Source organism: Lemur catta, chromosome 10, assembly GCF_020740605.2.
Source record: "Lemur catta isolate mLemCat1 chromosome 10, mLemCat1.pri, whole genome shotgun sequence".
In the NCBI taxonomy this organism is placed as follows: Eukaryota; Metazoa; Chordata; class Mammalia; order Primates; family Lemuridae; genus Lemur; species Lemur catta.
In genome coordinates, this window is record NC_059137.1 from 51,956,756 (window position 1) to 51,984,294 (window position 27,539).

Sequence of the window (27,539 nt, forward strand, 5' to 3'; positions counted from 1 at the left end):
GAGTAGCTGGGACTACAGGCATGCACCACCATGCCCGGCTAATTTTTTCTACATATATATATATTTTTAGTTGGCCGGATAATTTCTTTCTATTTTTAGTAGAGACGGGGTCTCGCTTTTGCTCAGGCTGGTCTCGAACTCCTGACCTCGAGCGATCCACCCGCCTCGGCATCCCAGAGTGCTAGGATTACAGGCCTGAGCCACTGTGCCCGGCCTTCTAAGTCACTTTGAACTAGAAGACATTTGATAGAGGAGCATAGAACTGTAATAAAAGAAAATCTGTCAGAGAATAAACTATTAAGAAATAACTATACAATCACCATCTGTAAACTGTCTAGCCCAGTTGCTCTACTCAAGTAAGTTCTTAATAGTTTTTAACCACAAAGAAAAAGATAACATTAAGACACATAGGACTCAGAACACCGGAATGTAAATATTGCTAAAATTCACTGAATAATAAACAGAATCTTATATAAAAAGCTTTACTCCCCATAACAATTCAAACCTAAGTGGCCTATGGAATAGGGAAATGATAAATAGTTTGGTTTGGGGGAGTAAGGAGGAAAGAAGAATCTTTGCTTAGGCTGTCATATTAGTTAGTGATCAAACATTTCATTTGACTAAAGAGATCAAACATAAGGTTAAGATTAAGGAAACAGAAACCTTACAATGCAACTTTAGAAAGTAAATATCAGAAGAAAATAAACAATTTTGGTGCTAGACATGACCAAACAATGTTCAAATTATGAGGATGATGTAAGCTTATTTTTATAGATTTTTACTCTAGGACTCACTTAGACTCTTATCTCTTGATTTCTATCTTTGAATTTAGTTTATACAAGACTCTTCTTCTGAATACAAAGAAGAAAAATCCATGCCAGCCTGGGAAATTTGTTCTATACAGAATAAAATATATTTAACTCTCTCTACCAACCCAACTTCTCCCCTGAAACCAACCCTGTTTTCTTTGCCATTCTGAATCACTGAATGTCTATCAGCTGCAGTTCTTTCGCTAACATACATAATTCGCCATGTCATTCCTCCAGATGCCATTTTGCTCTATAAATAAGGGCATTTTTGTCTTAAAACTATTTGGTAAATATAGTACAATGAGAACAAAAAAAAGAACTCATTTACATAAACAGTAGTACTCAGTCTTTAAATTAAACTATGCTAAAATATCCATAGTAATGGCCAAAATATCAGAAAAGGGAGTGAGGACAGCAACCTCTACCCTCTCTTCTGGCAGGAAAAAAACACGAAAAATGGCGAAGGTAGGGTGACTATAATAATGGTTTATAATAATCAGTAAAGTAATAATGCACAGACTACTTAAATCAAAGTAGGACTATAGGGTGAGTCACCATTTTTAAAAGCAAACATTTTCAAAATTAAAAAGTAGAGTTATAAATATAAGATAAATATATAAATAAAATAATAAAAATTAAGATATAACACATCTGCATGATACTGGATTTGAAATAGATTCATAGATATGACACCAAAAGCATGAGCAGTAAAACAAAAAATAAAGTAGACTTCATCAACTTGAAAACTTGTGCAAAGACCATTATCAAGAAAGTGAAAAGAAAATCTACACAATGAGAAAAAATATTTGGAAATCATACATCTGGTTTAGGGTCTAGCATCCAGAATGTATAAAGAATTCTTACAACTCTATTTAAAAATGGACAACTTGAGTGTCTTGTAACTAATTATAATGCAAATGAGGGCACCACTGTGATTTGTTTTTATAATGAAAATGATAAAACAGTATGTTGACAAGGTAGAACACGTGTTGCAACTTTAATTGCATCTCCTTCAGAATTGTGCTGCTTCTGATAAAGTGGGGAAGAGCACTGAAAAAAAGGCAACTTGAATAGACATTTCTCTAAAGAAGTTATACAAATGGCCAATAAGCACACAAAAAGATGCTCAATATCACTGGTCATTAAAGAAATGCAAATCAAAACCACAAGATACCACTTCACACTCACTAAGATAGCTTTTTTCTTTTTTAAAAAAAAGTGTTGGCAAGGATGTGGAAAAATAGGGACTTTCATATATTGCTGGAATGATTGTATTATAAAATGGTGTAGTTGCTATGGAAACAGTTTGGCAGTTCCTCAAAAAGTTAAACGTGGAGTTACCCCATACGACCTAGCAATTTCAATCCTAGGTATATATCCAAGAGAAATGAAAACATATGTCCACATACAAATTTGCATGCATATGTTTATAGCAGCATTATTCATATTAACTAATAAGTGGAAATAATGTAAATGTCCATCAACAGATGAACAGATAAACTAATTGTGGCACATAGATACAATGGAATAATATTCAGTCCTAAAAAGGAACAAAGTACTAACACATGCCACAACTTGGAAGAAACTTGAAAACATTATGCTGAGTTAAAGAAAGAAGCAGACATAAAAGGATGCATATTGTATGTCTCCCTTTATATGTAATATTCAGAACAGGCAAATCCATAGAGAAAGTCGATTGGTGGTTGCCAGTGCATGAGGGGAAAGGAGGATGGGGAGTGATTACTTAATGGATGTGGGGTGTTCTTCTGGGTGTTGAAAAGTTCTGAAACTAGAGAGAGGTGGTGGTTGTACAATATTGTGAGTGTAATAAATGCCACTGAATTGCATACTTTAAAATGGTTAATTATATGTCATATAGATTTCATATCAATTTAACTTTCAATATAAACTAAAAAAGCAAAAAGTCAAAACTAAAGAATTTTATCATATAATTTTTAAACAAAGCAGTCACTTTTAACACAGCATGAGTAGACCATGTACACAGAAACTCCAAAGACTAATGGAAGAAAATTATAATAATGTTGCTAACCACTTTTTTCCTTTATAAATAATGACATATAGGTGACTGATAATGCTCATGACATACTTTTGGAAGGGCAGCGTGCGGATAAAAGCGGCAGGAATGGAAAGTCCTGAAGGCAGAGCTGAGGAGCTTCTCTTCTCTGTGAACTGTCAATAAAAGTTAGAGACTGAATCTTAACTTTAGGACTATGGAATGATGATCCTATTTCATGGTACTCAGATGTGAAAATAAAAAAAACTTTTCACACAGGGTTAACTCTAAGCACAAGGTCAGAGGATGGAACACAAAAAAAATGCCTTGGCCTCCTTTAGGCTCCCTGCCCAGGATGGCACAGAGACATCACTGGGAGCAGCAGGGCTCCTCACTGCAAGGTTTCTCTGGGGACAGAGGGAAGGCTGCATCACTGCTAATTTTGTAGCGGAAAACGTGCTTGCAGAATAACCTTGAGATTGTTCACTTCTCTGCAAATTCTTTATAAAATTACTTCTAGGAGTGCTAAGAATAATAATTACTATCTTAGGTCAGAGAGAAGATACTTCAATCCACAGCAAAAGTTTCTGAAGCTAAATGGATTCAATTTAATTTAGCAGATACTATCTACTTACTAAGGAGATTTTGTTACAAGTAGAGATTAAGAGCTGGGTTCAGGTCAGCAGTATAATTTCACGCAATTACCTAACTTTTCTTCATTTTCATCACCTTAAAATTTAGCTAATCCATGGAAAAGCACTTAGCATGGTTTCTGGCACATGGTAAGAATTCAGTCAATGTCCTTTATCATGACAGCTCTTTGAAGACTCCATGCAAACATCACATCCCTGGGCCACAGGCAGTCAGGCCTCCAAGTGCATCTATGGTAGGCTTCTGCCTGCTGTCATCTGTCTGCACTGTCATTGCTTTTACTTCTTCCTTTGTTAGACTGAGGTCTTTCCATCTCTCAGCACCGGACATCACCTAAATAAGCTCAGCACATGTCTGTGGAATAACTGGAAATGGCATCTGACAAAAAGAACCTCATCACTCATCTAGTGTATAATATATGAGAGGTATGTTATAGTTTGGTTGTGTTTCCTCCAAAATTCATGTTGAAACTTGATTGTCAATGTGATACATTAAGGTAGGGCTTTTAGGAGATGATCAGCTATGAGGACTCTGTGCTTACTGATGGATTAGTGTCTTATAAAAGGATTTGAGGCGGTGGGTTTGTCCCTCCCATCCCTTCTGCCATGTGAGGACAGAGCATTAGTCTTCTAAGGAAGATGCAGCAATAAACTACCATCTTGGAAGAGGGAACAGGGCCCTCACCAGACACCAAACCCACTGGCACCTTGATTTTGGACTTCCCAGCCTCCATAACTGAAATAATTTTTTTTTTTTTTGAGACAGAGTCTCACTCTGTTGCCCAGGCTGGAGTGCAGTGGCCTTATCACAGCTCACTGCAACATTGAACTCATGCGCTCCAGCAATCCTCCTCTCTCAGCCTCCTAAGTAACTGGGACTATAAGCACACACAGCCACACCCGGCTAATTTTTCTATTTTTAGTAGAGATGGGGGTCTCGCTCTTGTTCAGGCTGGTCTCGAACTCCTGGCCTCAAGCGATCCTCCCACCTTGGCTTCTCAAAGTGCTAGGATTACAATCGTGAGTCACTGCACCCAACCTCTGAAATAAATCTTTGTTCTTTATAAATTACCCATTCTCAGGTATTTTGTTACAGCAGCAGGAATGGACTAAGGCAGAGGGTTGTCAACAAGAAATATCTACAATGCAGCAGGCAGGATTTCTACAGGTGGAGATTGGGCATGGTGGTGTAGTAGGGAGGGCATTCCAGGCAGAGGAGAAAATAGTAAAATGGACAAGCTCAGAACAGTTGTGTCTAGCTGGTTCCAACTCTCTCATCCTAGGCCGACTCTCTAGTTCAACAACACTTACACAACGGACAGTGGAGCTTTTCTTGCATTCAGGAATATCTGCTTATTGAGATTACTTGAATTCCCAAGCATGGGACTGCCTGGAGCAATTTCTTCTCCTCTAATAGTAATACCACTTGATTTCCAGGAGGAAAGTCCATCTTCTTTGAGGTCACTATGTGAGGTGCTGATCTGACTCCTTTTTGGATACACCACAACTGAAGAAACAGCTGGTCTAGCTAAAGAGGTCATTTTCTAAAAGATAAAATATAATTTCACATTTTATTCTGTGAAAATAAACATTTTTTAAGAGGATCTAAGACTGCCATTTGTCTAAAAAGATGTAAAACAGTAAAATCCTCTGTTTCCCACTTACATATAATGTTTACTCTATGCAAGGAATTCAATTTTGAAATTTCACTTATTAGTCCCTAACTTTCTACTTTTATTAAAGATTTTTTAAAAAATAATCATTGTTTACAGTGGTCTTTTGGAAATATCTTAAGGGGGTGTTACTGTGTAGATAACTAATCAAATTAATTAGCGCCACACACATCATGCAGAATGAACTGGTTCATTTGTATATCTAAGTGAATTACATCCATTTTTGTACAAGAGATGCTTTCACCTTTTGGAACAGAACAGTATAGATTTTATGGGCCATTTCTTTTAAAGTTTTATCTTGGATCTTTTTAAAAGCACTCACAATGTTCTAGATAAACAAGAACTTGAGTAGACAGAGGAAGGTGGTAAAAGCAAAGGAAAACATGTTCCTCAAGCGAGCAACAGGGAGGAAGTGGGTGGAGGTTCCTGGTCATACCCCCAACTCCAGGAGCAGTGAGCCTAGGGACACCCCAGGTGTATGATTAACTGATGCCCTGTAATAAATCATAAGGAGACTCCAACAGTAGCACAGGAGATCCAGAGTACAAAGAATTTTGGAAATGAACATGATAACTAGTATATTCATCAGATATGATGTCCACTGGTAATCTTAAAGAACTGCACCAAATGCTCATCATTTATTCTAAGGCAGAAGGGACTTTATATTTTAGGTCTATTAAAAGGGGGGAGGGGGCCGGGCGCGGTGGCTCACGCCTGTAAACCTAGCACTCTGGGAGGCCGAGGCAGGTGGATCGCTCGAGGTCAGGAGTTCAAGACCAGCCTGAACAAGAGTGAGACCCCGTCTCTACTAAAAATAGAAAGAACTTAGCTGGACAACTAAAAATATATACAAAAAATTAGCCAGGCATGGTGGCGTATGCCTGTAGTCTCAGCTACTCAGGAGGCTGAGGCAGAAGTATTGCTTGAGTTCAGGAGTTTGACGTTGCTGTGAGCTAGGCTGACGCCACGGCACTCTAGCCAGGTGACAAGGCGGGACTCTGTCTCAAAAAAAAAAAAAAAAGGCCCGGCGGAGGGGAGGGGAGAAGCTACTACTTGGACAAAAATCTAAATGGCAAATGTATTTGGAACTGAATTAAAAGTAAACAGGTCTTAAGAGTTTGAGGCTGCTGTGAGGTATGATTGGGCCACTGTATTCCAGCCTGGGTCACAGAGCAAGACCCACAGGGCTTAATTTTATTTATGGGAGAAAAAAAATTAAACTCTCAGATTGGTAATTTTAACATATAAAACAAAGAGTTGACCAAATATAGGGTGATATCACCCTTAACGTTTGTCTTTTTTCCCAATATCATGACAGGTTTCCTGACACTGTGAACTTTTGGGTTACTATTGATCTGCTTTGAAACTTTGACTAATTGTATTTAGAAAACACAAAATCTTTTAAGATTTGATATTCTGGGCCAGGCGCGGTGGCTCACGCCTATAATCCTAGCACTCTGGGAGGCCGAGGCGGGAGGATCGCTCAAGGTCAGGAGTTCAAGACCAGCCTGAGCAAAAGCGAGACCCCGTCTCTACTAAAAATAGAAAGAAATTATCTGGCCAACTAAAAATACATATAGAAAAAATTATCCGGGCATGGTGGCACATGCCTGTAGTCCCGGCTACTCGGGAGGCTGAGGCAGAAGGATCGCTTAAGCCCAGGAGTTGGAGATTGCTGTGAGCTAGGCTGACGCCACGGCACTCACTCTAGCCCGGGCAACAAAGTGAGACTCTGTCTCAAAAATAAATAAATAAATAAATAAATAAATAAATAAATAAATAAATAAATAAATAAATAAATAAAAGACAGTAAAAAATTTAAACCAATTAAGGCAAAACTGGGGTACTACATATTCTCCAGGGCTTCCCTGTCTAATATGGTAGCCACTGGCCACATGTGGCTAAATATACATAACTTAATTAAAATCAAGAAAAAACATTGAAAGTCATTGCCTCAGTTCAAGTGCTCAACAGTCACAAGTGGCTGTTCATTATCATTTCATTATCATTTTCAACATTTCATTATCATTACAGGACATTTTCATCACAAGTGGCTAGTAGCTACTTGACTAGAGAGCATAGCTACAGAACATTTCATGACAGAAAGTTCTACTAGACACTGCTGCTCTAGAAAGTAAATCTGATGCAGAGGTGGAGAAGAGAGTGAACCGAACTACAAAGTAAAGCGGGGGTCCCAGAGGGGCGAATGGTAAAGTTTCTACCCAGCTAAGCCTTACTCAACAAATGCCCACTGAGTGTACGAAGGAGATCAGAGCCTTGAGTGGTAATGCCAGTACCTGCAGGAATGCTAAGAAAGAAATGCCAAGAAGGGACACAAAGCCAATCCCCAACCCCAGCAGGCCCTGAGCAAGAGAATGCTTCCCAGTGCTAGAAGGGAGACCCCAAGAGAACACACTGTAATATTTTCAAACTTACCATGGCCACTGTAACATCTCTGCTTCGGGCTTGAAGAAACACTTCTCCGCACTTTGTGTGGAAGAGACTGGCCAGCATTGTTGAGATGAGATCACTGCTCCGCCTAACCTTAGCAAGTGAAAGACTGCGGCTAGAGCTGGAAGCACTACCATCCAACGAAGAGAAAATGAGAAAAACAACCACAACAGGAACCCAAATGGTTTATTAGGAAACCACTCATAACACACAGACCTCTCATAAACAGTTCATTTAGAGAGATGAAGAATGACAATGTTTAAAACCAACAGCCATAAACTCAGGCAAAAGTATTTTTCTGACTGCTGAAAAAAGTCACAAAAGGTTATGTATCTATGCTCTTCTTTCCAGGTTTTTTCAAATAATTTAAAATGTTCTGTTTACTTATTAAGGGTTATTATCTTGAAGTTAAAATAGTAGCTTATAATGGTCGGTCATAGGAGTTAGATTTGGTATTTGCCAGTAAATTTAAAAAATGATATATCAAATATGTTATATATATTTAAAAAACAAAAACTATGAAAACAGTTTACATAAGCTGATAATTTATATATAGGGTATTTCAGCTCTTCCTCTCTAATCACTTTTACCTCTGAAGATTTTTTTCCCCAACAACAAATATGTGGCTATGATTTCATATTTGATTTTACTGAGACATTCTTGAATTTCTTCTTGTGAATATCCCATTCTCACCAAAATATCTAAAAAAGAAGGGTATAATACAGTTTAGCTGTTTTATTTAGATAAGAAATCATTCTGTTACAGGGAAAAATAATTTTCTTTATTTAACCTAAAAGATTATACATTTTATAACACAAATGAGTACCTCTTTCTGAGTTACTGGGTGCTATTGTAGGAAAACTACAGTTAGTTAAGTTCCTAAATATGACAGAAGAGATAAGCTGATTCATTATATAACTTGTGCTTAATGTTCCATTATTCACATTTTAGGCATATACATGAGTCAAATCAGAAATATGTTACTTATACAAACATATGCACACATAAGCATGTAGGCACAGAGCAATTACCTACTCTTTTCTGGTCTGACATGTCTAGTTCTGGTTCAACAAATGGTTCAAGTTAATCCTCCTCATGCCCTGCATTGAGCCACCTGTCCTTCATGATTAGCTGAAAAGGTGAACTGTTCATCAGCCACGTAAAAGAAAATATTCTGATAATCACAATATTTAGGAAAATTTATTTTCAACATTTCATTGTCTATAGGTCAAAGAGTAACTTAAATTTTTTTATGTCTCAATTCCTGCTTAAAAAGTCCCAAGCAAGTATTCAGTATGCCACACAAATGAAGCTAAGTTCTAAAAATAAAAGCTCTCCGAAGTTATTACTTATTTTCATTTACATGATTACCTCTAGAGTGCCTCATTTAATTGGATTGAGCACCAGGAAACATTTGACAAGATTTTCACATCTGTAGACATGTAGAAAGGGATTCTGTACGTCCCTCTTAATAAGTGCTCTCCCAGTTCCTTTAGGGAGGGAGAGAGGAAAGAAAACTAGTGAGTCAACTTTTAGGTTAAAAACAACAAAAAGTCCCACTGAAACCCCTAAACTGATATAACATTAAAAACATAAACCCATATAATTTTATGAAACTCCTTTTAGTTTTGTATAGTACATGGATGCAACTGCTTCCTATACCTTCACATTTTGCCCAAGAAAGAGAAGTGAGCCCATGACAAGCACGTAGAGGACGACCCCAAGACTCCACATGTTGACCTTGGGCCCATCGTATTTCTTGCCCTGGAAGAGCTCAGGGGCTGAGTATGGAGGAGTGCCACAGAACATATTGAGTTTACTGCCAAAAGTAAATTCATTGCTTAAACCAAAGTCTGCCACTTTAATTTTCATATTGGCATCTAACAATAGATTTTCAGCCTAGAGGGAAAATATCAAGATAAAAATAAAATTTAACCAAAATATAATTAGAACTATGACAAGATTAGGCATTTCATTAAAAAAGCTTTCTGTAATGATGTAAAGTTAATATCTCCTAATTAATAAAATCAGAAAACATTTTTTCTAGAGAACAAAACAGGAGACAAATTAGAACTCCTAATTTTATAACATTAACAATAACAGACATGAAGTGCTAAAATAATCATCATTAATTCTAAAATACTAATTTAAACATCAAATGCCCCAAGATCAAGAAAAGTTTTGACAGGTTTTTTGTTTGTTTGTTTGTTTTTTAGAAACAGGGTCTCACTCTCTCACCCAGGCTGAAGCGCAACGGTACAACCACAGCTCACAGCAACCTCAACCTCCTGGGCTCTAGCAATTCTCCTGCCTCAGCTTCCCAAGTAGCTGGGACTACAGGTGCACACCACCACGCCCGGCTAATTTTTTATTTTTTGTAGAGTTAAGTTTTGCTATGTTGCTCAGGCTGGTCATAAACTCCTGTCCTCAAGCAATCCTCTTGCCTGGGTCATCAAAAGTGCTAGGATTATGGGCATGAAACACCACGCTCAGCCCTTTGACAGGTTTTTAAATTAAGAATAAGGGGCTTTTTAAAAAATGGGCACTTGCTTTAAGTGGATAGCCATATTTCATAAAAATTGCTAAAGAGCTGTAAAATGGCTATTATTGGGGAAGGGAGAATCCCAAACCCCATTCAAGAGACAAATCACAGTCACTTTCATTTATTTCAACAAATATTTACTATGTGGCTACTACACAACAGATGCTATATTAGTGTCTGGACATATAATGAACGAGACAGATCGGGCCCTGCCCTCAGGAGCTCATGGTTTAGAAGGGGAGAGGCAGAGAGGTAAGCAGCTGCCCTGAGACCCAAGTGCCGTGTATCGGAGGAGGTGCGGGGGCTGTGGGCCTGGCCCTGAAAGGGAGGGGCTGCTTCCTAGAGGAAGTGAAATCAAAGCACAAGAAGGTGCAGCTGGTCATAATGCGTTTGTTGATGAGCGGTGTTTCTGGCAGAATAAAGAGTCCGAGAACACACAGATAGATGAGAGAGAGTTGAAGAGAGCTCAAGAAACTGAAGGTGTGTGGGAAAGAGATGCAGAGAGATGGCTGGGGAGATTGTCAGGGCTGGATCACAAAGGGCTGCACTCAAGAAGTGTGGGTTTTCATCCTAAGGGCAATGGAAGCCACTGAAGAGTTGTTTAAACAGAGAAATAACAATCTTATTTGTGTTTTTTAAAAAGTCCATTCTGGGTGCAATGAGAAAACATACATGAGAAGAAGAGGCAAAAGTGGGAGCGGAGAACAAGTAAGAAACTAGTGTTATAATCAAGTATGAGATGATGGTGTCTGGCCCAGGATAGTGTAACAGCGACAGAAAAGAGTGAGTGGGTGTAAGAGAGATTTAGAGAACAGCAGCAAAAGGACCTGGTGACTGAGTGGATGGAAAAGAGGGACACCTGAGGGACATCAGTCACCAGAAAAAGAAGTGACTATTCAAGTTCATGAAGGAAGCGTTTAGGCTTTGAACTTGCTGCACCCGAGGTACCTGAGGGATGCTCAGGTGAAGATGGATGCCCTTTTGTCAGCCGGGCCCTGGACCCTGGGAGAACCCTGTGGCTGCAGGAAGGGACCTGGGGGTCATCAGCACACAGGCAGCCGCTGCAGCTAATGCAGGAACACGAATGCACCGAGGGTGGGCACGAAGAGGCGTGAGCAAGTCATTCACAGTCACGTAAGGAAAGAGTGGGGGTGAGGACCAAGCTATGACACTGAGTCCAGAAAATGTTGAGAGAAGTATGCTATGACTGTGAAGAGAGAAAAAGGGTGTACCCAGAAGGGGACCTGGGGTGCAGAAGTTTTTTGGTAAAAAGATGGTATGGACTTGAGCATGTATTATATAGATGCTGCCAGTGCGAGGCAAGCAGAGACAGAGAGTGAATGGAAAAAATGGAGAGAAAAGAGGCATCAGACAGAGCACAGTCCACGGAGGGGACAGAGGACCCGGAACGCAGAGGCAGGGTTGGCAGAGGTACTCCACTTTGCCGTAATGACAGGAGGGGTGAAGGATGGGTGTGGGCGCAGCTACGTTTGAGGGGCTGCCGGAAAACTGAGGGAGTTTCTGCCTGGTGTTTCCATTTTCTCTGAAATAGGAAACCTCATCCTATGCTGGGGTGCAGGCTGTGAAAGAGTCTCCAACAGGCATTGCTGTTAACAGGAGACACTGCTGCCTAGGGAAGCGGAAGAGAATTCCAGGCGGCACTGAGGACACTGTCCAGGTGTGACCACACCCTGGGGAGGCCCTTATCTCTTTGGCTGTGTGAGGACTGTCCTCCAGAGATCAGCCACCAGCACCTTAACTGAAATGTGAGATACTTCTCATAAACTTCACTTTTATTTATTTTTAATGCTCTACTATAACTTGATTAAAAAGATCCAGTTATGAGATTTACTTCTGTCTTATTTAATAACAAAATCTAATCTACGCCTCATTTGTGTAATGAGAGACTTGAACACATACAAATAGAGCACACACTTAGGACACTCCTACGCACCTTGAGGTCTCTGTGAACAATGTGCTTGTTGTGGCAACATTCGACCGCAGACATGACCTGAATAAGGAGAGATGCGAGGGTCAGTCCTCACAGGTGCAGCTGTGTAATTAAGATGAAAATAACTTCGTTAATGTTCAAACGTCACACATGCAAAATACTCAGTAAGCACCTGAATGTGTGGATTTCTTTTTTTGGCGGGGGGGAAGAATTTTTTCCCTTTATCAAATATGTGGATTTCTAAAAACAATTTTCTTATGCTTTGAGCTGTTCAATCTGGAGAAATTCAGGGGTGAAGGCAAGAAGAGATAGGTGAGGATGTCCTGTTCTCTCCAGTTTTAACAGCAAGTCTATTCTTAGACTCTACCTGTTGACATTCCACTTGGTTTTGAGCGTAACACCAGGATCCAACAAATTGCCTGGATCTGGAGGACCCTGGATGCCCCAGGCCCAGTACCAGATGGCTCTGGTGCAACCTTCCCATGACTGTGCAACCAACTCTAAACCAAACTATGCATAGTTAATAGACTTACTTAACCTCTCTGAGGGTCAGTTTCCTCTTCCTTAAAATGGAGGAATGAATGTTGTAACATGTGAACTATGAAAACTACTATGTGCACTATTAAAAAGGATTCTTCCTACTTTCAGCAAATACTGTGCTTTAGTCAACTTGCAATTATTCCTGTGGTTAGCACTGTTAATTAAACAACTGTTCTACTGAAATTTCACATTCACTGTGCAACTTTTTTTTTAAAAGTCTCCTTTTCTAATATTAAAATTTTATATGCTCATTACAGAAATTTTAGGAAATACAGAAAAGTATATACAAATATACACCCATATTACCACTAAATGAAGATAGCATCTCTTGTTGTTTTGTATTTGCTTCTAGTCTTTTCTTTAGCATTTTGCATTTACATTTATTTATTTTCAATTTTTGAGACAAGTCTTGCTATGTTGGCTCAGGCTTGGTTTCAAATTCCTGGGCTCAAGCAATCCTCCCACCTCAGCCTCCTGAGTAGATAGGATTATAGGTGTGTACTACCTTGTTAAGCTATATAAGCAGTGATTTCTAAAGAAGGTTGATAACCTGAATGTCATTTAGGTTAATATATGAATGTTACCCTGATTCACTTTTAGTCACATATGAAAGAATAGAGGCACAAAGAAAGAGGTAAGTAAAGAAGATAGAGCCAGGAATCTATTCTTTTTCTCTGAAAAGAGTAAGAGCTCAACCAAAAAACTAAAATGGCATAAATAGTCACCAGGCTGGGAATGGTGAAGGAAGTAGGAGGAGGGAAATCCATCTGCTATGCTCCTTGTCTTAAACAGGGAAACATTTTTTTATTTAGTCAAAGTAATGATGACTTGTAAGCTCCTAGAATGCATGGCAATTAGAAACAGAGAAAACTAGAAACACCAATACCATGCTTGATTCTTCCAGGTCTGAAGGAGCTGTCTTAGGCAAACACCACAGCAAGGAAAAGGGATTACATTAATTCTAAGCACTATAAATTGGGCCATTAATTATAAAAGCACACACACACAAACCATCTTTCCTGGTCCAACTAATATTAATAGGTTCCCTCAATAAAGGCTTCAGAATTTCTGCAGGGAATTTACAATAAAAATAAAAATCACAAGTTGGGAGGCTGAGGCAGGTGGATGGCTTGAGCCCAGGAGTTTGAATCCAGCCTGGGCAACACAGCAAGACCCCATCTCTTAAAAAAACAAAACCAAAATAACAACAAAAAACCCAGAGTAATTTCCTCAAGATTGAGGTTAGTAAATGCCTAAGTCTTTCTGATGAATTGGATCCCACCAGGTGGCAGATGGGGCTGGGTAGAGATGGAAGAAAACCGAAGCTGTGGGGTTAAGCACCAAACTGCTTCCTTGGAGAGGGTCTGGACACAGATGTGCTCTGCTGGCTGACATTAGCCTTTCCTTATGGTCAACAAACCATAGTCACATAAATTTTTGAAAGTCAGATTGATCTGAGTAGGAAGGAATTTAAGTTGTATGAAGCAAAAATATTGGCTCTTACATGGCTAATTTATAAAAATTAAAAGCAGTTATGAAAAAGGCCAAACAGATTTGTTTTCTAATAAAAATTTGAGTTTCCTTTCATAGACTACAGAATCAAATATTAGAACTGGAAAGAACTATACAATTCATCAAGTAGGATTTCCACTTTTTATAGCTAGAAAAGCTGAGGATCAGAGAAGTTAAATGACAGCCAAAGTTAGTTTCAACTTTGATGTTTAATAGATTATAATTCAAAGTACCACTTGTATTTCTTAAGCTTTTACATTTAAGCAATAGCAAAAGTTAAGAAACTTATAAATGAGTCCTTAACTGTAAACATCAGACTAAGCAAGTAAAAGGAGGCACTGTTAAGAGAAAACTTGAAAATCAGCTAAAACCACCTTTCCAAATGTGAAATTTTAAGTCTCCTATCCATCATGACAACCTTATATGTGAATAAAACAAAATTTAAAGGTTCTGAGAGAAATGAGGCCCTACTTCCATTTCAATGTGGACCTTGTACAGAGTTCATTTAAAAGCAGTAAAGCACTTGCTCTTTTCTTTCATCTCAGTCAGGGCTTGACAAATTATGGCCCATGGGCTACATCTGGCTCATTCCTGTTTTTGTAAATAAAGCTTTATTGGAATACAGTCATGTCCATTTATTTAGTATTGTCGACGGTTGCTTCTATGCTACAACAGGAGAGTTAAATAGTTGCAACAGAGACTGTATGGACCAAAAAGCCTAAAATGTTCACTATTTGGCCCTTTACATAAAGAGTTTGTTGATTCCTAGTCTAAATAATAGCACGATACAATGATTAGAACTTCTGAGTTTTGGAGTCAGAGGGCTTGGGTCTCTGAATCTATGAAAGGTCTGCTACTTGACAGGCACTGAATTTGGGGCAAGTTATTTAATCTTCTCATGCCTTGGTTGTGTTATTTTTAGCAAATGGGCATAATACTCCTTAACTCACAAGGCTGCTGGCAAGATTTACATTTATGTAGGTAAAGCACTCATCCCAGCGTCCAGCATGATCAGTCAGTAACAGTAATTATTATTAACAAAGACAGAAGAGTTAAGTCACCTTTACACTTAAAACCTGCTCATTAAAACCCCCGTCTCCTTAAATAGCAAGGTAAAGACAAAGCAAAGAGGAAAATCACTAATTAACAGATTAAGTTATATTTGGTCTTGGCTTATGTAAGACAAAACTATTATAATGATGAATTTTGGGATTGTGTCATTCTTCTCGCTAAAAATTTTGAAATGGTTGTAATTAATGTAATCATAGATATTTTTGAAAAGCTCTAGATTTCTGAGGCTCAATAGTCAAAAGTGAAAGTTAAGAGGAAGACTAATGTCAACATTACAAAGCTAGGAATAAGACCCATGCTACCTCTAGCACAGTACCTTGGGTAGCAAGGGCACTTAATACATTTTTATCGAATTGAATGGCCAATCCCTGCCATCCAGTGAGACATCTAAGCATTTATAGAGGCAAAAACTTGTTAAATTAACAAACTAAAGATGCAATAATTCATACCTGTCTAAATTTAGCTCTTGCTTCTTTTTCCTCCATTATTTCAATGCAAACAAATAAACAAATACTTCACCTATAATTGAGACAAATAAAAGTAAGCAGAAGTCCCACTTCTGAGCATTAATTTTCCCATAAATTGGTAATGTTTCAGTATCCCCCTAATATTCTGAAATTTTTTAAAAATGAAAAAAAAATTTATAGTGTTCTTTAAACTTCATGGGCAAAATTCTAATTCCAAAGAATAAATACTAATTATTATCACTTTTGAGGCAAACACATATTCAAGCCCTCAAAATTACTACTAAAAAATTCAGAGTATGCTCAAAAACACTGATGTTTCACTTTTAGCAATGCCCTAATTTTTAAATATAGGCATGAAGTTAGCCAGAAATATGCAGAATTTAAATTAAGTTGGCCTTAAGTTTAACTGTAAGCATTTACGTTCCCCAATAAATCTTTAAGCTGGAGAAAAGACTTAAAATTAAATTTTCATATGCTTAAATTATATAACTTTTATTTTAAAGGTATATGTTTTCAATATGCTTTAATAAAAACTGAGCAATGAAAATAGAAAGTCAAAATGGATGAAGTTATTTGTGTTAAAAGAGAATATCTTCACTGACATCAAATGCATTTCCTGAGTATATTCATTCATTCAACAAATTTGTATTGAAGGCCTACTAATCCCCAGGCACTGTTCTAGGCTCTGGGGAAACATAGCAGTGAACACAGAAAGTCACTTTCCTCATGGAGTTTACAGTCCAGCAGGGAGAGAAAGACAATAAACAAATTAATATACAGTATGTCAGAGGATAACAAGTGCTGTGGAGAAAAGGTCAGGGAAAGAAAGAGGTGGAGTGAGTATGAAAGCGTGTGTGTGCATGTGTGTGTATGTGTGTGCACTTATCTGCTTGTGTTTTGCTGACTCCTTGAGGGAGTGGACAATGTAGTTACCTGGGGTAAGATTCTATAGCAACTAATGAACAGCAGGGAGGCCATAGGGTTGGAGAAGCAAGAGCGAGGGGAAGAGAGGTAGGTGATGAGGCCAGGAAGTGTCCTGCAGGCTTTGCTAAGGACTCTGGCTTTACTCTAAGTGAGAAGAGAAGCAGAGAAGATGAAATGACTGACCTCTTAAAAAGATCACCAGCTACCAGAAGGGCAAAGGAGGTTAGGATGAAGGGTAGGGACAAGGAAACCAGTTGGGAGACTAGTCCAATAATGGAGCCAAGCATGAGAGCAACTGGGACAACAGTGGGACGTGCAGTGGTGGTGAGAAGTAGGGGGCTCAGGACACGGTGAGGGTGAAGCCAACAGAACATGTGGATGCACATCTTGGTGGCAGTTTATACAATATCAATTCTTTGAGGAAGAGAGGTGACATTTCAAGGAATATATTGTTAGTACTGTCAAATGTTTATCAATTTAGAATACAGAAACACCACCTCTGAAATCAACAGAAAAGAATACTAATTTAGAAAATCAGACATAAAGTATTTCTGGGAAAGAACACATCTACTTCATACACAAGGCATACCTCCATCAGCTTAGTGACAACATTCAACTAAAATATTCTGATACTTGGATTATACATTAATGTCTCTGACTTTTAAACTCGCAACCATAACTCTGAATAAATAAATTTTAAATAATGAATAGGCATAAATATTTTCATATTATCATTTGATTGTATAATGATCTTTTAAAAGGCATTATATATGGTCAATTTATACTACCCAATTCACTTAACTATGATGAATTATGAAGTTAAATGTCAGCTCAGTAAAATGTCAGCATTTTCTAAATGAATTAGCTTTCTTTCTATTTGCAGAAAAGTACACAATGTCAAAAAAGTGGTTAATAAGTGAAAACAACTAAAGATGTGTGTAATTACACAGAACACAGTTTTGACTTAAAAATTAGTATATTAAGCTTAATAGCTGTTGTATAGTCACATAAAGTCCAAGCCTGTCAATATAATTTTAAAATATTTTTTCTAAATCCAAATGCAATATAAGCCTCTTAAGAGAGATGTCTGGAACCATAAAGTCACACTCATAATCACGAAGTTATAAATCAGGAGTTCAATTTTTAAACCAGAAATTCAACCTAGATCTTTCTTTTTATTCCTTATTAAAAATGTATTAAAATTCAGATTAAGCAGCTGAAATGAGAACCTCTAAGTCTATTTATTAGAGAGAGGGGGGTAAAAGAACGAACAAGAACAACAACAACAAAAAGCAAGCAATGGTTCTCTTGCCCAGGTCAGGGAACAACAGGTGGCTAGGTGAACCCTGCACAGCACAGTTCAGAGAGCCCTTAGTTCTAGTTCGGGTTCTGTAACTTACTAGCTATGAAACCCTTGGCAGAGAACAATCTGAGCTTTAGTTTCATCTGGAAAAATTAGACAGTTGCCCTAGATAATTTCTAAGATTTTTTTCTAATTCTAAAATTCTATGATTCTATCAAATCAAAAGGTATAAGCCTGGAGGAGGATGAGTAGTCAGTTTAATGAAACTTTTCACAAAGGCAAATACATCAACAATAAAACAGATATCCTGGAGATTGACAGTGCTTTGTTCAGCTGATTAAAACAAATAGCCCAAGATAATAAACAACCACCACCATCCATTAAAGGCTGTTATAATGCTGCACAATGCACTGAGTCCTTCGAGAGGGCTAGCTCACTAAGCCCACCATGAAGCTCAGTGCAACAAGTTACTTGTCAGGTCAATGAGGGCCACTGGCTGGCTTTACCCCATGTCTGTCTTTTCTAAAGCCCATCCTCTTTCTGTTAAACGTGGATGCTTCTCAGATGTTTTGTCTTGTCCTTGTATGAGTAACCTCTACGCCCTGGGCACCTATCAGTAGATGGGAAAAGAAAGCCATGACAGGCAGCAAGCCCACAGTGAGGCTTCCCAGCCTCCATTTCCTCAAGGGTAAAAGCCCACTGCTCACTGCCCAGCCACATCATGGATTCATTGTGAAAGTCAAAGGAGATCAGGTGAGAGAAAGCACTTTGTACACTACAGAGGCCATACAATAAGGTTATAAACATTACTCTATGTTGTCTGCCTATCAGATGAATAGGAAGTGTTAGAACTCCACATAAATTTGTGGTCCAATTAATTAAACTTCAGTTCTTCCTACAACTCCTGAAGTTTGAAAATCCCAACCAAATTCCCAAACTACACATTTAAAACATAAAATACACAACTAATAATGAATTAGGAGTATGAAAAAGTGGTGTCAGAGGTATGTCTATTAAAACTCATTTTTTCTCATGACAGGTTTACAGTCTCTTATTTAATGGTTAACTTACTACAATATAACTTTCTATCTCTAGGTTTTACAACCTGGATCAAAATGCTAATGATAAAACAAAACTAGTAGAGTTCAACAGAATGCACACCCAGTAGTTTATAATTTCATACGCCTAATTCTTATTTGTTGAGTATCTGCTCCATGCCAGGCACTGTGCTAGAGGCAGAGAACACAAAAAGATAAACTAGAAAGCTTCTGCGCTCTGTGGAGAATGAAACTCACATGTGGTCCAAAAACTACAAGCCCAGCCCAACCTCAACTATAAGATGAGAATGTTTATAAAAGATAGAAGCTATATACATGCATTTCAGAACATGTCTACATTTTTACAACCTTATAGGCAAATAATTACCAGTCTTTAATCTTTATTTTAAGGAAAATCTAGTCATATGTACTGTAACCATCATTTCTAGCCTTAGGAAAGATGGACACCAATGACATATTAATATTTGATAAAGAAATACATCTAAACCACAGTACACATTTATTTCAAACAGACTAATGCATTAACACATTTAAAAATCCAAATACATGGGACAAACAAAATGTGTATGTTCTATGTACAATGGAATACTATTAAGCCTCAGAAAGGGAGGAAATTCTGACACATGTCACAACATGGATGAACCTTGGAAACATTACGCTAAGAGAAATAATCTGGTCACAAAAGGACAAATACTGCAATTCCTATATGAGGTATCTAGGGTAGTCAAACTCATACAGGCAGAGTAGAATGGTGGTTTCTGGGAGCTGGGGAAGCAGGAAATGTGAGATAGCGTTTAACTTTGCTAAGATGAAAAGTTCTGGAGATGGATGGTGGTGAGGGTTGCAAAACAATGTGAACATACTTAAAGCCACTGAACTGTACACATGAATGGTTATAATGGTAAATCTTATGTGATGTATATTTTTCCACAATAAAAAAAATCCAAGGTCTTGGATATTATCAATTAACAAAACTAATAGCGAAACGCTTAATGGCAACCCACAGAATTGCAAAGAGCCAGCTTTTTTGACTCTCATCCTAGTATATTATGACTCTGGATGTTAAATGAAACCTTAACAATTATATGGGCACTCTGGTTGTGTAGTCTTTTAAAAGAGAAGAAAGAAAAAAAACCCAATATATAATATACAAATGTTCTTACCTCTACTTGTATACTCCGTAACTATGTAGAGGGTTTTTCCAATTTGAAAGATTTCAAATAATTTTACTGCGGGAGGGGAGAGAAAAAGAAACAAATGTTTGTATGCACAAGCCATGCACATATAAACTGTAACTATCAAAATCAACTTTTTCCCTGTTCAAGATTTTAATAGCTGGCCCTCTAACAAATGCTTTTAGGGAATTTTATCAAATATTACAACAGAAAAGCTTTTTTAAAAGCATGGAATTCCATAAAAATAAAGAACATTTCTGGGTATTCAGTGAGACTTTATTTGCTTGTTGTCTACCTGCCCTCCCACCAGCTCACCCTTTGCACCTTAGGAAAAGTGGTCTCATTTCTCTCAACCTGCAGCAGTCCCTCAGGATCTATTCGACTCCTACAACTGCAGATCCATTCACTTGTTATTATGGCTTTAAGGATATAACTCCACTTCAGACCTTTGTTGCTTGGGAAATTTATCACAACTTTCAAAGAACAAGTTCCTTTGTTATTATTCTGAAGCCAGAGATAGAAAGAAGTATTATATTAATAGAAGGTATTATACTGAAATTAATTGAAAAAAAAACCTTTTCTTAAAGAATGATTGTTAGTTGGTCAGTGTGATTTTGCTATAGCAGTCCCTTGCTACAGATGAAAATATATCTCTTACTGCTAATTCATAAAACTGTAACACATCAATTAGAAAGATGTACATTTTTAAATGAAACTGAAGCAAATCTCTGAAGTTATCAAGTCACCACTGTGCATATCTACTTTACTTTGTTAATATTTAAAATTAAATTTATACAAAAAGTGGGGAGAGAATGCTAGTCTTTTATATTGCAGGATATAATGAAGGCAATCATTTTAAATCCCTACTAGCAGTGCAGTGGAATTGAGACAAAGTGAATTAGAGCCAAAGAGCAAGGAAAAGATGGGCTCTCAAAGACATTAAAGACATTATGTATTGTCTTAGCACAATACATAATAACTCTTTATCTTATACTAACTCAGAATGAATTAAGTCCCTGAATCTGCGGTATTACTTCCTGCAACCATTTGGGTTTTCTTTAGAGGATTTAGTTACCTCAATAGGCAAGATACATCATATACTCATCAAGACAATGCCAACAAAAATACAGACCCTAGCTTTTAGTGTGCTGAGAACAGTACTGAGTGATAAAAATACCAATAAATACACTAGAGTTTTTAGGTTTCTTTCTATTAGGAATATTACACTATACTATAATAAACCAATTTTCTAGGAACAATTCACTTAATTTTTCAACATATGATCCAGTAATGTTGCTCCTGGATAACTGTCCTAGAGAAATTAAAATTGATGTTCACATAAAAACTTGTATAGGGGCCCAGCATGGTGGCTCACGCCTGTAATCCTAGCACTCTGGAAGGCCAAAGAGGGAGGATCGCTTGAGCTCAGAAGTTTGAGACCAGCCTGACCAAGAGTGAGATCCTATCTCTACTAAATACAGAAAAAATTAGCCGGGCATGGTGGCACATGCCTGTAGTCCCAGCTACTCAGGAGGCTGAGGCAGGAGGATCACTTGAACCCAGGAGTTTGAGGTTGTTCTGAGCTAGGCTGACACCACGGCACTCGCCAGGGCAACAGAGTGAGACTCTGTCTCAAAAAACAAACAAACAAAAAAACCTGTACAGGAACATCTATTGCAGTTCTATTCATAACTGCCAGACACTGGAAACAACCCAAATGTCCTTCAGTGGAGAAGTGGACACAAACTGTGGTCCAGCCATGCAATGGAATACTTCTCAGCAGTAAAACACAACAAACTATCAATATATGTAGCAGCCTGGATGAAGCCCAAAGGCATCATGCTGAGTAAGAAGAAGCCAGTTTCAAAAGGTTACATACTGTACAATCCCATTTTACTTGATATTCTTGAAATACCAAAACTATGGGGATGAAGGACAGGTGGTTGCAGAAAGTTGTGGTGGGAGAGGGGTAACCATAAAGGGACAGAACAAGGGAGTTTTTTTAGAGAAATGGCACTGATTATGGTGGTGGTAACATTAATCTACACACAAGCTAAAATTCATAGAACTAAACACCAAAATGAAAAATGTACAATTTTTAAAATGACATGGGCTTAATTTTCAATATTCTGAATAAGACTGAGTTCACCTAATACAAGATGTGACAACAGTTATTACCTTCCCACACATTCACAATAGCTAAGGGAAAAAATTCAGTTACAATAGCAAAAAAAATTGTAAAATACCTTGGAACAAATTTAACAAGAATTATACAAAACCTAGATGAAGAAAGTTACAAACCCTGAAAACAAATCTGAGACACAATTTATATTCCTGGATACAAAGACTTTGTATGGTTAAAATATTGGATTTCCGCCCCCCCCCAAATTAATGTATAAACCCAATTAATCCCATCAAAAATAATCTAATCAAAATTCCATGTTCTGTTTTGAGAACATGGCAACTTTATTCTAAAATTCATCTGGGGCCGAGTGAGGTGTCTCATGCCTGTAATCCCAGCATTTTGGGAGGCTGAGGCAGGAGGATCACTTGAGCCCAGGACTTGGAGGTTGCAGTGAGCCGTGATGACACCACTGCACTCTAGTCAGGGCAACAAAGCAAGACCTTGTCTCAAAAAAAAAAAAAAGTAAAATAAAATTCATCTTGAAGAGTAAATGGCAAAGAAAACTATGAAAATTTTGAAAAATAAGAATTGTCAGTAGTGGACTACTTCAAACCATCAAAACATACAATCAAAAGGTACAGTAATAAAAACACCATGGCATGGGTATGAGACTAGATAACAGGTCAGAGAAACAAAAGGACACATATGCAAATTTGGTATTAATATGTGGTAAATTTAGTATTGTTAATCAGTCAGGAAAGAATGGATGGTTCCCAGACAAGTACTAATCCACATGAAAAAAAAAAGTGAGATCCCTGTACCTCATTCCAATCCCTCCATATATACACCATATGGATTAATATTCAAACTCAAGCCATAGGAGGAGTATTAGAAGATAATACAGTATTGTTTTTTAAACTGTGGAACAAAATAAACATTTCTCATCAAGATATTAAACACAAATGTAATAAAGAAAAAGATGAAAAAATTTTACTACATAAAAATTTAAAACTTCTCTTAAAAAAGATAATAAACAGTTAAGAGAATAATCTAGGGAAAAATATTCATAACCTATATAACAAGATGACTGAAACATAAAGGGTTTAAGTCACTGAGATTAAAAAAACAAAAAAAGAATAAAGAATACAAGCAGGAAACTTATGTTAAAAAGAAATTATGAATGGCAAAAATCTATAAAATATTATAAATATAAGTAGTTATGAGGGAAAAGCAACTTTTGTTTTTTCATACCATTTTTTGTCCTTCAGTGCTTTGGTTTGAATATTCATCCCCTCCCAAATTCATGTTGAAATTTAATTGCCATCAGAACAGTATTAAGGGGTAGGACCTTCACAAGGTAATTAAGCCATGAGAGCTCTGCCCTCTTGTCTCTCTTTCTCTCCCTCCCCCTTTCCCTCCCTCTCTCCAGGCTTCCTCTCTCTGTCCTTCTACCATGTTATGAGGCAGCAGGAAGGCCCTCAACAGATGCAGGACCTCGATCTTGGACTTTCCAGCCTCCAGGACTGTGAGAAATCAATTTCTGTTCTTTATAAATTACCTGGTCTTTGGTATTATAGCAGCAAAAACAGACTAAAACAATCAGACAAAGATTATCTACAGTATAGCAAGGGTGTAGGAAAATGGACACTCTTATTCATTTTGGTAGGATAATAAAGTAGGTACATCACTTTTTTTAAAAACTCATTTAGGCCGGGCGCGGTGGCTCACGCCTGTAATCCTAGCACTCTGGGAGGCCGAGGCGGGTGGATCGCTCGAGGTCAGGAGTTCGAGACCAGCCTGAGCAAGAGTGAGACCCCGTCTCTACTAAAAATAGAAAGAAATTATCTGGCCAATTAAAATATATATAGAAAAAACTAGCCGGGCATGGTGGCGCATGCCTGTAGTCCCAGCTACTCGGGAGGCTGAGGCAGTAGGATTACTTAAGCCCAGGAGTTTGAGGTTGCTGTGAGCTAGGCTAATGCCACGGCACTCACTCTAGCCAGGGCAACAAAGTGACACTCTGTCTCAAAAAAAAAAACAAAAAAAAAACAAAAAAAACAAAAAAAACCCCACCTCATTTAGCGGTATCTATTACAATATCAAATATTCATCCACTTTGACCAAGGACTTCCACTCCTAGGAATTTATCCTACAGCAACACTCTTAACTAAGCACACAAAGTTATACAAAAGAATGTTTACTGCATATCTGTTTGTAACAAAAAAATTAGAAATAACCCAATGCTCACTGATAGGAAATAAACTTATGGTACCACCATGCACTGGAAGTCTATGCTGCCATTAAAATGAGTGTGTTAGATCTATGGGTGTTAGACCCAGACACGGTCCAGGTACATTACTAAGTAAAGAAAACCTTACCATTATGTTCCATATGAGTCCCTTTTTTGTTAAAATAAATAAAAAGTTCATGTCTATATAAAAAACTATAGGAATATATACCAAATTGCTGAAAGTGATTTTCTTTGAAGAGAGAAATTTCTAGGAACTTTTACTTTCTGTGTGATAAATTTCTATAATATTTATATTTTATATGATTCTGGGTCATACTTACAATAGAAAAAAACAGGAGTAAAACGGTTTTGCTCAAAGTTTTTTAGAAAACTGAGGAAAGTTTTCAATTAAGCCACTATGCTAGTCATATTCAAGCATTTTTGCAGAGAGAACCTACTAGAAGTAAACATAGTCAGTCAGACTCCAGCCAATGTAAATAAGCCAATGTCTGTCTCACTGCTCTCCTAGCCCACCATCTCTGCCCACAGAAGGAAACTGCCAAGTAACCACCTGAAACTGGTGGGAACTAAACTCAGAAGTTTGGTTCCTTATCTCAGGAAAGTTTTGATAAAGGACTACAGAGACAGCTCTACCCACTCCTACTGTTTAGATTTCAAAAGCTGTCCAAGCAACTTAGCAACAAAGAATCCTAACTAAAATCCAATGGGATTTTTTCACTAAAATTGAGATGAATTGGGAAGAGGCAAAGTTCTGGTGCCAATATTTACTTAAGATTCCAATTAGCCTAGACCCGTGCTTCCCACCCTTTCCCAAGTCCCGGCCTGCTCAGAAAACAAGACTATCTATAGGTTGTGCTGCTGCACACAGGCTGCTTGCAGGCAGAATGCTGGGCCCAGGGCTCCTGCTCCAGCGGCCCCAAGCCGGGCGGGCTGTGGGCATCAGTGCCATGCCTCATCTATCAGACAGTCTTGGGACATCCACCAGAAGGATCTGGCACAGGAAGAGCATTTCTTTTAAAAGCTTCCTTCAAAAGTTGTTATTACACTCATTCAACAAATATTTATTAAGTACCTAAACAGGTACTGGGCACTATGTTAAGTACTGCTGGCTACCCCTACAGATTAGGGGTAGCCTACAAGACTAGAGGGGGAGACAGACAAGTAATTCCCATACAATTTAATTTGTGCCATTCAAGGGAAGTATCAGAATTTTTATTGAGTCTCATGCCTGAAGAAGGGGGTCTGTCAATGACTACTTCCCAGAAGAAGTGATCCCTACATAGAAGGGTGAGGAATATTTCTGGCAGAGAGAACAGCAGGGACAAAGACCTAAATGCAAGAAACTATGTCAAAGCAGCAAAGCAGGCTCTACACCACACAAGAAGAATGTGAGCAGGGGTTAATTTCATGGTTTTAATGGATGTGTTTTGATAAATAAGAAATAAGGTTGAGCAAAAAGCCAGTATCACAAAAGTTAGTAAAGTATGTGCCTTCTTGCACTGTAACCCATCAAACATAGCTACAAAAAAACAACTTAGAGAGGAAGAAACCTGTGAAGGATAAATCTGTAAATATACACAATACTATTGATTTGCAAGTACCATGAGCATATACATATAAGTGCATATCTGAAGTTCAAGACAATTTTTACTGTGGTGGCAGACATTTACTATTGAAAAAGAACAAAATGCTACCTATTTTTAAAGGTGAACACTATTCAAATACTCAATATATTCACAACATTTAAAGCAATGGGAAAGCAAAAGAACTCCGAGGCAGTATGTGTTTCATGTTTTTTATAAAAAAAAAGTTTGATTAGCTTAGAAATAAGCCCAAATATATACATTTTTCCTCTTTGTCTTACATGGAAATAAAAAGAGCAAGTGTTACAAAAGAAATAAGCATAATTCATATTTACCTCTCTGCCTGTGACGACATGTCTTGCTAACTTCACTTTTGCAAAATTTCCTTTGCCGATTGTTTTCAACAGTCTGTAGTTTCCGATGTTCTTCATCTGCACAGGAAGCTACAGAGTTTCCACATCAAGTGTCAGAGCTGTAGGTGGGAGAGGTAGGCTCCTCATGGCCATCTCCCTGGGACGTGTGCTACAATACACATACACAAGGATAAGGAAATGAGAGAATATAGTACTTGCCAAGTTTTAAGAGCCTCTAGTTGAAGAAACAAAACATTGCTACTTTCATTTTAATCCTACAGTATCTAGCACTTCAGAAGAATTTAACCACAATGATACAAATTTATGAGGAAAACAAGAAAATGTTGAAAAGAAAAATATCAAGTGTTGAAGTTCAAGTGGGCATCCAGAAAGTAATCAGACACTTTGAATATGTGGCTGTCAGATAAAATCGGAGTAAAAGGACCACCTTCCTCTTATACAGAGCTTAACTTCTCCACATACTCCAGCAACCACACCTGCACATCTGATCCTCACCGTGGCCTGGAAAGCAGAACAGCTGTTGCTATTCACCAGATGCAGCCATTTAACTGTTTAGTGAGAAATCCAAAGAAAATCTGGATTCCCAATTTCTTTCCACATTATGCTGCTAATAATTCAAAACAATGTGCTTAAAGAAACAGCTAGACTGTGTGGCCGTTGCTAAATATTTGTTGAACAGATGAATAAAGCACTCAATATGCTCCATAAAGGTAAAACGACCCTGTGAAATACTCAGGTTTGAGAGTTATGCTCCTGTGTACACGCAGTGTAGGCTTCCATACGCACAGGCATCCTGCTGCTACTGCTCCCTCGGCCCGACATGCGCTCAAAGGATTAGATGTTCCACTCCCTACCCCGTTGTGGCTGTTAACTCCTGCTTGAGCGTCTTCTCACTCTACATGTACACACAGTCACTTTCAACTTCCTTTACACTTTTCTCTTATCCAACTTTTTGTCCAGAAAAAATGTCCCTTCTTTCACTCTCTTTCTACACCTACAGGTCAAAACAAGCCTCAACCAGCTGATAAACATAATAAACTACCTTGTAATATACTCATGTCAAAGA

General features: G+C 37.9%; 1 pseudogene; it reads right to left on the reverse strand.

The window, feature by feature from the left end:
* Positions 1 to 27,295, reverse strand: part of LOC123645686 — a 45,638-nt pseudogene extending 18,343 nt beyond the window's left edge.
* Between the last annotated feature and the right edge of the window lie 244 nt (positions 27,296 to 27,539).